Consider the following 15312-nt stretch of genomic DNA (forward strand, 5'->3'; position numbering starts at 1 on the left):
CACATGAGAATCACATGACTACTATAAACCAAGAGAACACAGCATATGTTGCAAGTAGGTCCACTTGGACCTTCTGACATACAAACATTTGAATCTTGGTTTCAGTAAATCAAGCTATAAAACATTGCATTAACCTAAAATCCTTCAACAAAGGGTTTAAAAAATAAAATAAAAACATACAGTCCATTCATCTTAAAGGGATGGACCTTCACTTTTCAGCTGATCTCAAAACTTGATCATGCGCCAGTGACTTCTAGAACCTCTGCAAAAGTTGTATAAATCTGGTATCTGTGTCTTTATTACATAAGCTTTATATGCAAAACCCAATCATTATTTATGCATGAATCACAAAGAATGTTTTTCTTACATAAGTGCATTATATATGCAGTGATATTGCTTTTAAACCATGAAACTGTACACATTCGTAATAAGAGTTGAAAGGTGGGCCATAGCTTCTGCAGAAGTTTGCTGCACTGTTGATCTCCAAGACAAAGAGATTAAATTGCATATTTAGTAACAGCTGTGGCAAAGTCTTATAATAACCACCACAGTGTGCACACCTTAGCAACTTCTAATTATAGAAATATTGATGACTTAGATAATTATTTATTTTATTAGTTTATAGTTTGGCAACCAGGTGGATGGGCTGGACAACTGAACCTTTCAGCCATGACCTAAGTGCAAAGATAAATAAGATAAACAATAGGAAGTAATACTGTTTTTTCATATTGTGAAATATGGCAACCATATAAACAGAATAAATAAATTGCAATTATGTGTACGAGAAATATAATAATAACAAGGATAAACTTTAGGCTGTGTGAAGTGCTTCTGCAGTACATCCAGTGATTAAAGACTGCTGCCCAGAGCAGTTAGCATACATCTCACAAATAAAGTGGGAAACGAGAAATACATTGTATTTGTCCCTGTGTAACATTACTCTTTTCTCCTGTAATCAAAAGAGTTTTAATTTAAAGAGAATAAATTCTAAGCAGGAGTAATATGGTAAAGAATTGTTTCCAGAGGCCCATTCAGGGGTTAGTATAATCAAATAAAGTGAAATACTTACAATGGAGGTTATGAGACTTATTTTGCAGTGGTACAGTGGATTCCCATTAAAACTGACTGAGAAACTAATGATAGCTTATTTAGAAACTTATAACTAGGCTGCAGCTATTGTTTTGATGGTGTATCATTTAACCCTTGGGATTTTTATGTCTGATCCAGCATATGATTAAAAGTATCTAAACAGATGAGTATATATTAAGTGAACATGGCAATCATCTGCCAAACATTTTATTAACTTACACAAAAACAAGAGCTCATTCAGATAAAAACCTGCTGCAAGTAACTTTTCTCAGATAATTATAAGAGCTTTGCAGGTTCTGAAGAAGAAGACAAACAAGTGTAACTTTTATTGAAGAAAAAGGGTGAAAGACTTAACAAGGTGAGCAAATAAAGTTAAAGCAAATATTTTCATATGTAAAACTGATTGCTTTGCATTCATTAGTTTATCGTGTTAGAATTAAATCCTACTTAAGTAAACTGTTTTACCTCATATCAGGCCATCAGACTGCATAAGTACATCATATATCTGAAATTGAACAGTTTATCACCATACATTTACTTTTAATTTTAAAATGTTATTTTTTTTTAATTTTTGGCATGATTAAATTTACTCTTTAAATATCACTAGAAATTGCATACAGAGTGAAAATCTGTATTTTAATAAATTCTTTGATTTGTATTTCTGCACTAAATTGTGCCCACAATACATAAAAGTGAACTGAGACATTTTATGGCATTTTCAAATATGCAATTAGAATGACATCTACTGTCTTCCATCAAAAAAAAAAAAATACAAACACCTATACAGATTACATTACTCAGATTAATATATAGACCATGTCTTAAGCTTCTCCTTTACTTGATCCAGTTCATTGAAAGAAATATTTTTTTCTGAATGATATGCGGCACACTATCTTCTATATCAGTCAGCAACTGATTGACTGTATAGATCCATTAAACTTCTTATTCATATTATAAGAAATCCATTTAGTGCAGTCATATTTAACATATGTTCAAGTATATTATTGTTAAAAATTGTATAGTCAAAAAATGAAAAAATTAGTCCAATTATTGTGGTAGTTTGGATTAGCATTAAATTAAAGAACATGGCTGCTAAGTAAAGCTAGGACTACTGATTATTCAGATTACTGTTACTACATTATAACACTTGCTACCACAGGAGTTCATTTATAAACTTAGCAGTTTGTAATACATTCACAAGAAAGATCTGTAAGTATAATGAAATTCCTATAACTTCACAAGTAGAACATTGAAGTATAATGGAACTCATTGATTTTAAGGATCTATATCATATTGTCAAGCTCTTAATTTATCAAATGCCTAATCGCCAAATCCTAATTGTTGAAAGATTTTGCCTGGCCAATACTGCAAGAAAGATCTGTAAGTATAATGAAATTCCTATAACTTTACAAGTAGATTGAAGAAGTATAATGAAACTTACAGATTTTAAGGGTCCATATCATATTGTCAAACTCTTACTTTTTCAAATACCTAATCGTCAAATCCTAATTGTTGAAAGATTTTATTGGCCAACTCTGCAAAAGGTAAACCCCCTGCAAATTAAATATACCAACTCTGAAATCGCACAACAATGAGGTTATGGATAAATCACGGCCAGTCAGCATGTCAATCACACATTTTTTTCAGGATGGCCAAGTAAAATCTTTTGATGAATTCCACTTCAATGACTAAGTCATTCACTGAATAGGTAGTTTGACAATTAGGGTTCAACAGTTAGGTATTCGATAAATTAATAGTTCGACAATGTGATATAGACCCGATTTTAAAGCTCATTGTACATCCTGCAGTGCCTTATTACTGCTGAAATGCCTATGAACATACTGACTGAAGGAAGAGAAAAATTTTGTGATATTTCATTTGGTAGACTGTCAAAATATAACATTAATTTCTTCATACAAGAGATAACATGTTACTAAATGTTAAATATATAATGTAGTAGCAAAAAAAAAAAAAAAAAAGGGCACACCATAGCCAAAGCCTGAATATGTTTCTACCCAAAGACTGAGGACTGTGTTACTTTCAATAACACTTTAAGCTACAGAAGTAGCTCAACACTGAATTTAAGAACTGTGTTTTAATGAGTTACGCTATATTCAAATAGATTAAAAGTTGCATAGAATATGCACTTATTATGTAAAAGCAGTTCTAAACTCAGCCTTGCCCATATATATCAGGCATATAGAAAGGAAACTGAATTATAGTTCATTATGACAATTATTTCACTTCAGTTCACCTGCTTGATTTCCATCTGCTGAAGACAACAGTGTCTTAGTCAGTGCTTGCTTCCTCAATCAGCTCTCATGGGCAGCACCTTGTACAAGCACTTGAGTTTGAGCAAGAAGGAACTCGGGGAAGCAGAATGGCCTGGGGAGCAAGAAAAAGACAGAAAGCCTGGGAATTTAAGTGCAAGGGTTGGAAAGTCAGATTTGAAATCAGGATTAACCAGTGGCAAAATATTACTTGGTTAGGGTAAAGGAGCAGGATTTGGGATTACTGTTAGGGAGCAAATGTGAGTTTTAGATTTAGAGAGTGAGGCCTGGGACTAGGGTAGGGAGTGATGACGAGATTCAAGTTTAGTGTGCAAACTTAAGGATTAGGACTAAAGTATGACTGCCAGGTTTAGGTTTAGGTTGTAAGATTTTGGATTAAGGTTAGGGAATGAGTGCAACGTTTAGGGTCAGGGAGCCAGGGTAAGGATTAGGGATAGGGAGAAAATTATACTTTTAGGGTTAAAGAGTTAGCAAGTGAGTAGGACTTTTAGTGTTATAGTTGCAGCTCTGGCTGTGCATACAGGTGTATTTGGATTATGCTGCTGCAAGGTCTGGTGATGGCAGCCACAAGCAAGTGACAGTAAACAGGTGATCTGTGAATTAATGACATGTGAGTTTCTGTAGTAGATCCTTCATTATTTTCAATTTTTTTGATAAATGGAACCATTTATGAGAGATATGGATTTTTGCTATGACCAGGGCAAGTTTATTTTTATTCATCCAAACAGTGATTAAGATATTTTTTGTATAATGATCAGTCTATCTGAAAATTCACCTCTCTTGGCAAGAAACAAAACAGAATATATATGATACCGAGTTCAACAATTTTAAAAAAGCAGTGCTAATGTATTCTGTATTGAATTTTTCCCTTCACAATATGGTTGGACTATGAAATTTTATTTTGCAGATTCCTGCCTAAACTCCAGTCATTTTAAAGTGATATTTTGCTTTATTCTTTCTTTGTTTCTTTCTTTCGTTGAATTCCTGCATCTACATTAGAAGTGGTTATAATTAAGTGAAGAGCACAGTTTTATTTTTATTTTATTCAGATAGACCACAAGATCATGCAGTGGCTCCCCTACTTGCAAAGAGTTGGCTAATTCATCCCTCCTTAAGTCAGCAGCCAAACTCAACAGGCAGTATGATAGCCCTCTAGACCTATTTGATTCTAGGTCTGATATATCCTAATCAGCCCATTCATTATCCTGGGTTGTGTGTGTCAAGTGTTAATATATGTGTACATCCACACAAGCAAACTCTTTGCCTTCATAAGTCATCATAAGAGTGGCAAGAGTGCATGAAGGCCATTGCTGCAAATAATATTCCTGCTAATGCAGTGGGCTGGGCCAAGACACATCCCTTCCCCAGGAGTGGTGAGCCAGAAGTGGTCAGTTGCTCTCATCAGACCCAGCCTAGTCTCTCCAGCACTCATGCTACTGATCAAATATGGATCCTTGGAATTATAGAGGTGAGCAGGGGTGGAGCAGGTTTGTCCCCCCATGTAAAACACTTCAAGGTCTATTTGCAATTTTTTCACTGAATAGCATTTTGGTCACTTTCTTAAAAAGAATATAATTAAAATGTGCTTGTAAGTGGTAAATCAAATCACAGATGCTTAAATAAGACTCAACGTCCTCATTTATATAGAAAACAGTATATTGTTAACTATTTTTTTCTCTGATTAACTGATTAACCTACCAGATACCTAATATTATTTTACATATAAATAATTGTGAATAGTTTTATTTCAAAATAAGTTAATTAAGCAGTAATATGAACACAACAGGAGTAGATTGCAAGAAATGTTTTCTTGAAAATTTTGTTAAACTTTATTATGTTTGATTCCTTGCAGATTGATATCTTTAGCTGTCACAGATCGTGACATGTATTACATTTATATATGATTTTTAACTATTTTTAGAAAAGAGTTTGCAACAATAGAGGTGTACATTTATTCATACTATTCTCTTTGAAATAGACTGTGGATTTTACCCTAAAGTGGAACAATCATTAAATGCCTTTGGTCTAGGGTTACCACCTGTCCCACTTTGCGAGGGACAGTCCCTCTTTGGGCAGCTGTGTCCTGACAAAAAATATTAAAAATGGCAAATGTCCTGAGATTCTAGGACATAATTATGTCCCATATTTTATGTAATAGTTGCATAAAATAGTTATTTCTGTATCTAAAATACCTAAATGTTACAAGAAACAGAATAAGCAACGAAACTGCTACAAGAATAAGCTTTTATTTAGGCAAAAAAGTAAAGTTCTATCCTTTGTACTGACCGTGGGTATGTGTCAGCTTGTAAAATCTGATGCGTGTCCCAAACATGTCCCACTTTGGTCATTTGAAAAGGTGGCAACCCTAGTTTGGTCAGAGTGTTTGAAGTTAAACAAAATCAGTTTATAAGTGCAATTAAACACCATAGTGCGCATGCCGCATATTTGATGCACAGGTAAGCATGCAACAGATAACTGTACCGGAGCATTAGCTTATTGCCTTACTGTTTACCAGACCATGAATTACAGGTGCATGATAAGTAATTATTTATGTCTTGCTCTACATCTAAAATATAGCTGTACTTCAATTTTTTGTAACAGTATCGTCTGGGAGTAGTGTTAGCACTTAATATTTAGCAGTGTATGCACTGGACTATGGATAATTTAATCCCAAATATTTGAAACATTCTGCAAACCTCATGTTTATCACAGCAACATGTTTTTTATTACATACTATGTTATAACTATGATACTCTCCAAGGTGCATTATAATAAGGGAATAATGTAAATGCAATGTTAGCACTCTAAAATTATACAAAGTATTCATTATTCTATATAAATGTACATCTTACCAGTTTGTTATCCCTTAACAAAAATAAGGAAGGCAGATAGCATAGTGTATAGCAAATTAAATGATGAACTCCAAGATACTTTCATACCCTGATAATTTATTGCAGAAATATAACTACTTAGATCAGAGAACACTGCAAATATTGTTTGCAGACATTTCACAGTTTAAAAAACATTCCATCGAGAATTATGTCTCGTCATGCAACTGTATAAATGATTGGTCATGCTTTATGTTGTACAGCACAAACTCAGTGGTAAGAGAGTATGCAGGCCAGCATGCATGTTCCTTTATACTGTACAGACCTAGAACCTTCTTCTTTGCCAATCCACAATAAATGTAGTAGGAAAGTAGCCAGTGACAACACAGCAGTAATTATATTTTTGCAGTGCTTGAAATGTATTAGAGATTAGAAAGCAGAGAGTTATGCAAAAAATAATCCTACATTTGACCAAAGTATTTAACATTAAGATGGTAATGGGCTCTTTCTTTGATCTGAAATTAACCAAAATGTGCTTTGATAAAATTTAAGTTAAGCAGAGCACTTTAGGCACTTTTTTGAAAAAATAAGATACCCCCATCCCATCTATGAGATTATGGGTCTGTGCCTTATATACATTCTGCTAAATATATGAACTCTGAGGTCACTCTGTCTTGGAGGAAACAGACATTTCTCCAATTGCCATTTGGGACAATCACCTCCTTCCCATATATTGTCAATGCCAACATACACACACACACAGACACACAGACACACACACACACACACACACACACACACACACACACACACACACACACACACACACACACACACACACACACCACATGTGCTCACACATGCAAAGACAAAACCTTGCATGGATATTGTTTGGTCCTTACCAGCCTGACCACTCCTCCCTTGCCTCGTTACTGATCCATTCATTATCTGTCCTGCCTGCCTTTAACACTGCATATCATATAACTTAAATTCTAAACTAGCATATACGTGTGTTGGCGATCATTTCATTTTCCCCTCTAGATAGTGTTATACAGAAGTCTGCATTGTCCTCGAAACTTCAAATTTGTATTCAATAAATGTCTTTATGCTTGAATCACTATGCATTTTAAATGTTACAACTTAGCATTTATATTTCTAATTTGGCATGAATGCATTTAAAACTATTTGAAATAATTTTTTTAAGGTAAGCTATCTTAGTAGTCAATTATAGACTGTTAAACAACAAAAATATGAATGTTTATGAGACAAATTTAATATTCTATTTCTGTGGTACCTTGATTGTTAGACTTTGGTAAAATAGGACTGTTAATTCTGCACACTACAATAAAAACAACTAATGCAGCTAGAAGCAAAATATGTAGGTAACTCACCTACTGAATACTTCTACATATTGTTTCTTATTTTCATTTTAGATAGCTAGCTCTTTTTTTTGTTTACACTGAACTTATGAATGAATAAACGTCTTACAAAACTAATGTCTATTGCATCCTTTGTATTAAAATTCCACAATAGGTTATAATTTTGTACATTCCAGTGAATCACACAAGTCAAACGGCGCTTTTCACTGAAATATGAAACTCAAAATTTAACAAACTTCAATCAGAGCAGTATGAAATATATTCAATCTCTAAGTCTATGTAAAAAACATCTGCAATCAGCTGTACATTATCGATTTATATCAGATTATTGAGTGTTCAGAAAATTGAATGTCATTTAGTTGAGAAAATCCCATCGAATTTCCGAAAACTCGAACAGTGCAAAAACAACAAAATCTCTGTTTTGCAGGGGTAAGCCCCCTACACCCTCTCCAAATTATATATACTAAGTCTAAGGTTACAGTAGAATGGGGAAATGAGCAGATTTATGGATCCCCACTTTATCACGATCTCACTATAACCACTTTGAGTTTTCAGAAAGTCATTAATACGGTTGTAAAAACTGAAAGATCCGTAGAATATTGAAATGAAGTGGAAATAACAGGAAGAAACTGGAATGAGACTGGAATTAATGTCTTTATCTTTTAATTAACCAGAACTGCAGTGGTGGTGCTGCGGTAGCGTTGTTGCCTCACAGTAAGATGTTGTCCTGTTCGATTCTCAGCTAGAGCATCTTCTGTGTGGAGCCATGTGTGAATGGGCATACCTTCGTTGAAGGTTGTGCGTCAGGGCCAGCAACTCGGCACATAAAAATCTACTTCCAGTCATTAGTGGACTGGAGTTTCACTGTGGCCAACCCTAACCAGAAAAAGCCAAAAGACACAACATCTTTTAATTAACCAGAACTGTGCTGAACAGCTGCCAGTCTCTCCTTTATGTGCCAGATCTTCTTTTAACTTTCAGAATAAAACTCTGCATACACGATAGTTCAGATAAGAATGTTTTATTATGTACAGTGGACGTAGGTGTTAACAATATCTAAATCAAATCTTACTGTCTCCAATAACCGTGCTGATAAACTGAAATAGACTGAATTACAACATCTGTAGTTTCTTCACTCATTATACTCAAAATTATTTATTTTCTCCTGAATAGTATAATTAATAATCTGGAATTCTGGATATTTGTACCTGACTTCTACATTCACTCTTGAGTGTCTGTACCAAACTTCCATGGACTGCACTGCAATGATTTTCTGCTTACCAGTCCAAACAAACTGACTAACTTCTGTGTCTGAAATGTGTCTGCTAATAATATCAAAACCCTATAAGTTTCTACACGCCTCTTTAACCTTGGCTCCAAAGCCTATTTGTACTAAATGTACTGCACATTCTGATAGCACATTTTATTCTCATCAATATTCTTGACTGAAGGTTACTGAAACATTCATTTCTGTTGAATCTGCATGTAAAATGTAAAATGAAGACATATGTCTGATTTAATATGGCTGCATTTCTAGGCCTTTAAATGAAACCTAATCTTACAATGGTCTTGAACATATGAGGTTCGACTTTCCAAACAATCGATAATCTGATATAAACCCATACATTATAGCATCTACATATATTCTTACTGTGTAGACCCACCTCCTCACCCTCATCACCCTTACAATGCTCCCCAAATCAGGTCTCCTCTCTTAACTTCCTGCTTCTCCTTTACTGACTAACTCTACTGAGCCCTATCTTGCATCTTCTGCAGACCTTCTCTAAGCTATTCTTTTTTCTTTATGGTTCATGTTAAGATGGCTTTCCACGTGTATGTTAAAAGTTGCATCCTTATATTTAACAAAACAATGGCACGTCAAAATATTAAAGGTGATTACTGCTGACAATATTACAGGTACCCCAGCTACACATAAATAGATGGTGCATATGTCCAATAATGTACATCTAATGCAGTTTGACTGAATCATATGTGTTTGTATTTTTGGAAAACTGTTCTAATTACCAGAACATCTATTTTGTTTTAAATATAGCTAAATGTTATTGTGCTTGTGTCAGAACATTTGAACTTAGCCTGAGAGCTTCATTTTCTCTTACATTTTATAATACCCTGTATCAGTAGTCATGCCTAATTATTAATATATTATAATGCAATTGACAATAGTGCTGTTGGGAAAACATAACTTCATTTCAAATAGTACATATCACAGTTTTTTCTGCAACTGTTGCAACAGAACTACATATTATATTTCTGACTAAACTACAGCTGCAGACAGTTGTTTCCTGTCTGTTTCAGTATCATTTTATTTCCATGTTAATGGCCACAAATACCATGAAAAGACAACCAATTAATTAATTTCCTGATGAGTTGGGATCCAGGAATTCTAAATCTATCCTCTTCTGACTATCTATTTGGTTGATAAAATTTCTTGACTACATTCAAAGTGTCACTTGAGGGCTACCATATAGTATTTTTCCATATAGAATTGAATGTAATCCTTTTATGTGGGAGAACACAAAAGGAGAATGACCAAAGTTAATATTGAAAATTCAGTACTTTTTTGTTAAACCCATACCACTGCTTCGTGCTGCAGACACTTGCATTTGCAATGTGACTTCCCTACTAACAAACAGACCTTGATGTTTGCCCTCATCTCGGCAGGAAAAGTACCATAAAACAAACAAACCCAGGTGATTTTGTAAAGTGGACTAAAATCTGTAACCTGGCTATGCTCGTCTGAAATACTATGCAGGAATCATACATATCACTGACTTAACAAATCGTGGCTCACTACAATAAATTCAACATACTCTCAGCTTTGTTTCGGACTACGTGTTTTATTTTTATCAGAATAACGTGTACACCTAGTATTTGTTACAGACAAAAGGATAAACGGAAGGTAACTGTCTTCACAACAACGTAAACAGACAATGGGCAGGCAAAGAGATGGACCACATATCTGAGACGGATGTTATTTAAAGAACAGACAGTGGAGTACACAGTACGCAGATGTCATCCTCATAACAAATAACCTTCTTTACCTATTATCTGTGAAGTATTCAAGTGTGTAAAGAAAATGTTTGTCGGGAAATTAACTGCAAAGTAGAACTACAGACACACACAAACACAGACACACACTGACATGCAGACACTCACACACACTTTTATATATATATATATATATATATATATATATATATATATAGATATACCTGTGTGTATTTTTGATATAATACACCATCCAAAGCAGCAATTCCAACACATTCTACTGTTTTGAAAATGTGTGTAATGATATAACAATCAAACGTCCCAGGTCATGGATTCCTTGTATTAAACATTTAACTGCAACGCGTAGCGAGCTGGTAGGGGTTTAACGGACATATGTAAGCGGGTGTGTATGTCTGAAAAAATAAACCATTCAAAGCAGCAATTTCTAATTGTTGTACTGTTTGGAAGACATGTTTAGTAATAACATTCAAACATCCGAGGGCATGGATTCCTTGCATTAAACATTAACTACAGTATGTACTGAAGTGGTAGGGGTTTAATGGAAAAGTACCGAAAATTCATAATTATAATCCAGAGTGTGTACTATGGATGCAATTCTGTAGGGAGTTCAATAATGTCATTTCCTGTCATGTAACTTAGAATATTTATGCTTTCTATGGAGATTATTGAAGGCATTACCACTGTATTACAAAATGTTTTCTTTAATGGTCACAGTTAGTGGAAAGTTAGAAGAAAGGTATCGTTAAATTTAACACAGGACGTGAACTTTTGAAACTTTTGTAAAATGAAAAATGAGATCCTCAAAAGAAAAAGGGAGACAAAGTGATCTGTCTAAAAAAGTATCATTTCTGGATACTGAAGAATTATGAACAGTATGCAGTACATGCATAAACATCACATACAATGTGAATAATGCTTTCTACCGTTACTTAAGTGCTATTTTAGAAATAAAAAGAAAGCAGTTTCATTTGCCACAATCTGTCACAACTGACTTGTGTTCTCAATCAACATTAGTATACAATATTATTAAGCACATCAATTCCAACACATCAAAAATGAACAGTTTCACAACTTAACAGGCATATTCATTTAATAATTTTCGAATGTACAGCCCATTGCCTAATAGAAATAATGCATAGTATATTGCCACTGCTCAGATGCATAATACATCCAGCTTTGCCTCATGCCTAACATTGCACCTGATGAATTTGCGATAGTCTATGATGCAGCATACCCTGTTATGTATTATTGCATAATATAGCATAAAACATAACACTGCAAAAGTCTCAGTGGCTGCCTTATCCCAGTTCTGTGATAATACCATTGATTGCATCATGGGAGTAAAACTAGCCATTGCCCTTAACTACCCCAAATCTGCAGCAGACAAAAATCACTGTACTTTTCAAACTTCAAAAATATAGCAAAGAAATAAAAAACTATTCATCACGAGCATGGCATTTTCCTTTACAAAGTACTCAAGGTCTTCAGCTTAGCCTTAAAATTAGAATCTCCATTGTTTCACAATAAGAGATAATTAATATTCAAAAACAACTGTTGATTGGTCAGAACAATCAGCATACCTGTTGTAAAGCATACATTACTCATAGAAAACGGCTTGGGTAGCTATGAACTGATCTGAAATAAAAGTAACCCATGGCATCCAAACCAAGAATATTCCAAACACTGCACATTTTACAAGAATTAAAATTAAAGAAATTTTGACAGCATGAATTTTCATTTTCGGAAATACAACAGGAAGCAAAGTACCAGTAATAACATTCAGAAATATATAGTACAGGCATCCTCATATACATGAACATAAACATGAGCAGTACATGTATTTATTATTTATTTACTTTATTTTATATTTGTTTAACGAGGAGGTCCAACTGAACAGAGCTGTCCATTTTCAGCGAATGCCAGGGGAGAAAAGCTCCAGAACAACTGCTAACATACTATACATAACATATTTACATGAGTGTTGTGGTTTAGACAAACAGTTATAAAATATAGCAGATAATAACATATGATTGTATAAGATATTTACATAAGCATAGTGGTTTAGACATACAATTAAAAGTATAGCAGTTAGTAACATATGATTGCTCATACAGTATGTTTAGTAGAGATAATCATGAAGATGTAATGAAGATAAGAGAAGAAAGGAAAAATTAAAAGTACTAGCCAGTTTGTCAAGGGAAGAGAATATAGACAAGTTCATATGAGGTTCATTGACATTTTAAGGGAAAGCTTTTCAACTTAGTCTAGGGGAGAGGTAGTGGGTATAGATGGGACAGTGGGGAGTAGGCAGTGCTGAGTTGGTAAGTAATGTTTGATAATATATAGTGCATGTATGGGAGTTTTAAAGAAAAGGATGGATAGTGGGTAAAGGAAAGGTGTTAGAATATGTCAGCCAGCTGGCAGTTGCATGTCTCAGGAGTTGTTTAGGTGTGAAATAAGCTGTTTTTTGAAGATGGTTTTGTTAGGTCGTAACCTGACTTGTAGTGGAGGGAGTTCCAAGTCTTGGCAATGTTGCTAGAATGCAGGGAGTCACCAGAGCTGTAATGGATTTTGGAGATTGCGATTAGTGCCTTGTTAGTGGATCTAAGTTCTTGGTTATTGGAGTAGAGGGTCATCGAGACTTGTAAGGCTGGAGTTTTGTCAGGTTGGTACAGTATTTGGTGAACTAGAAGAAGCTGGTTTAGAGCTAAGGTGTTTGGGAGTTCCAGCCAGAAAAGCTGTTTTAGGGCTTGACAGTGGTGGGAGCAGTAGGAGGAGTTTGTGGCAAATTTTGCTATTTTGTTATAACATACTGATAGCTTGTTTAAATCGCTCTTGTTTAGATTAATTAAGACAGGAGAAGCATACAGCAGCGCAGAAAGAAGATGGATACGGGCTGGGGTAACTTTACTGTTGCTGGTTAGGAAGTTTTTACATCTGTAAAGAGTACCTAATTTTCTGTTGACTTTGATTATTGTATGAGCTATGTGTTTGTCAAATTTCATATTACTGTCAGTAATGACCCCAAATAATTTGGTTTGTGTGACGGGGTAGGTAGGACTATTATCTAATGCAGAAATAGAGAATGGGGGCATAGGTACTGCTGCTTTGGAAGGATGGAAGAGCATAAGTTGGGTCTTTTTAGGATTTAGTTTTAGCTGGGAGTTTGTTAGCCAGGTTATGATGGATGTAAAGGCTTCTTGGGTCTTGATGTGAAGTTGTGAGTTGTTGGAGGGTGGGGGCACAGCAGATTATTACATCCTAATGACTCCAGCAAGTGAAAGCACATGGGAATGGCATGAAGTCCTCTTACTATACAATGACATTGTTTTAAAAAATAAGAAATATACAATATGTATTTATACATATATACAATGTGTATGTATATGGGTGTGTCTAATGCAAGTTTATCTATGGCTGCCTCTATCTGGTGACTTCAGCTTCTCTGTCATGACCAAGCCATTCCAACTTTAGGTGAATTCTGAATTAACTACACCTGTGTGTTATATATTGCCTAATGCAGAAGATTATGATCAGATCTAGGATTACAACTAACTTACCATTTGTTTGAGACTTAGATAACAGAAACCTTGTCCTACCCTATATCTATACTCATCATCCGCTCCATAGAAGAAGCATATGTTCCACAACTCTGGAAGTTATCCTATATTATTCCACTTCACAAAGGCAGAAACACCTACAAATACTCTATCGCCCCATTGCCATTTTATCCCCCCTATCTAAAATTCTCAAAAAATGTATACATTCGCAAGTAATGCAATTCCTAAACTCACATAACCTCCTCTCACCCACTTAACATGGCTTCCAGCCACACCACAGTACAACAGCTGCCCTACTCTCTTTCACTAATCTGGTCAACCAACACAGAAATAATAATAAATTTGTATCTGCAATATTTTTAGACCTCTCCAAGGCACTCAACATGGTCTCACATTCCTAACTACTAGACTCCCTTACATCTCTATCCTTCACCCCTACTTCAATAGCTTGGTTCACAAGCTATCTGTCAGCAAGGGCAGCAATCTGTCCAATGGCAAGGCATACTATCCCCTTTACTCCCAACTGCCATAGGCTCAATATTAGGCCCACTTCTTTTCTCCATATTTACCAGTAATCTCCATACCAACACACAGCATGCTTCACTCATTCAGTATGCTGATGATTCAACACTTATATGTTCTGCTCCATCACTCTACAGGAACTCACCCAGGAATCCTTTGGCTCTGTAGAAAGATGGCTCACTCAGATCCAACTTATCCTAAACCCTAACAAAACCAAACTGCTGCTCTTCACTCCCAACAAAACCATGTCTACCCCTCTATCCTTCACTATCTTTTTGAAAAATGGCACTATCATCTCTCTCTCTGATCATACCAAACTCCTAGGCATTGAAATTGACAAAAATCTACTCTTTGATGTCCATATTTTACAAACTATCAAAAAGGTCCAAAAAAAAATGGGAACTCTATACAGACACAGGAAATCCCTCACCAAACAAGCATGGATTACCCTAGCCCAAACTCACCTCTTGTCCACCCTAATGTATACTGCACCAATTCTTACTCAGCTTAGAAAATCTGACTTTGCCAAACTAGAAACATGCTATAACAAAATCGCAAAATTTGCCAACAACTCCACTTTTAGAACCCACCACTGCCAGGCACTAAAAGAACT

This window comes from Protopterus annectens, chromosome 9.part0 (genome assembly GCF_019279795.1).
Source record: "Protopterus annectens isolate FY-2018-M chromosome 9.part0, PAN1.0, whole genome shotgun sequence".
NCBI lineage: Eukaryota > Metazoa > Chordata > Ceratodontiformes > Protopteridae > Protopterus > Protopterus annectens.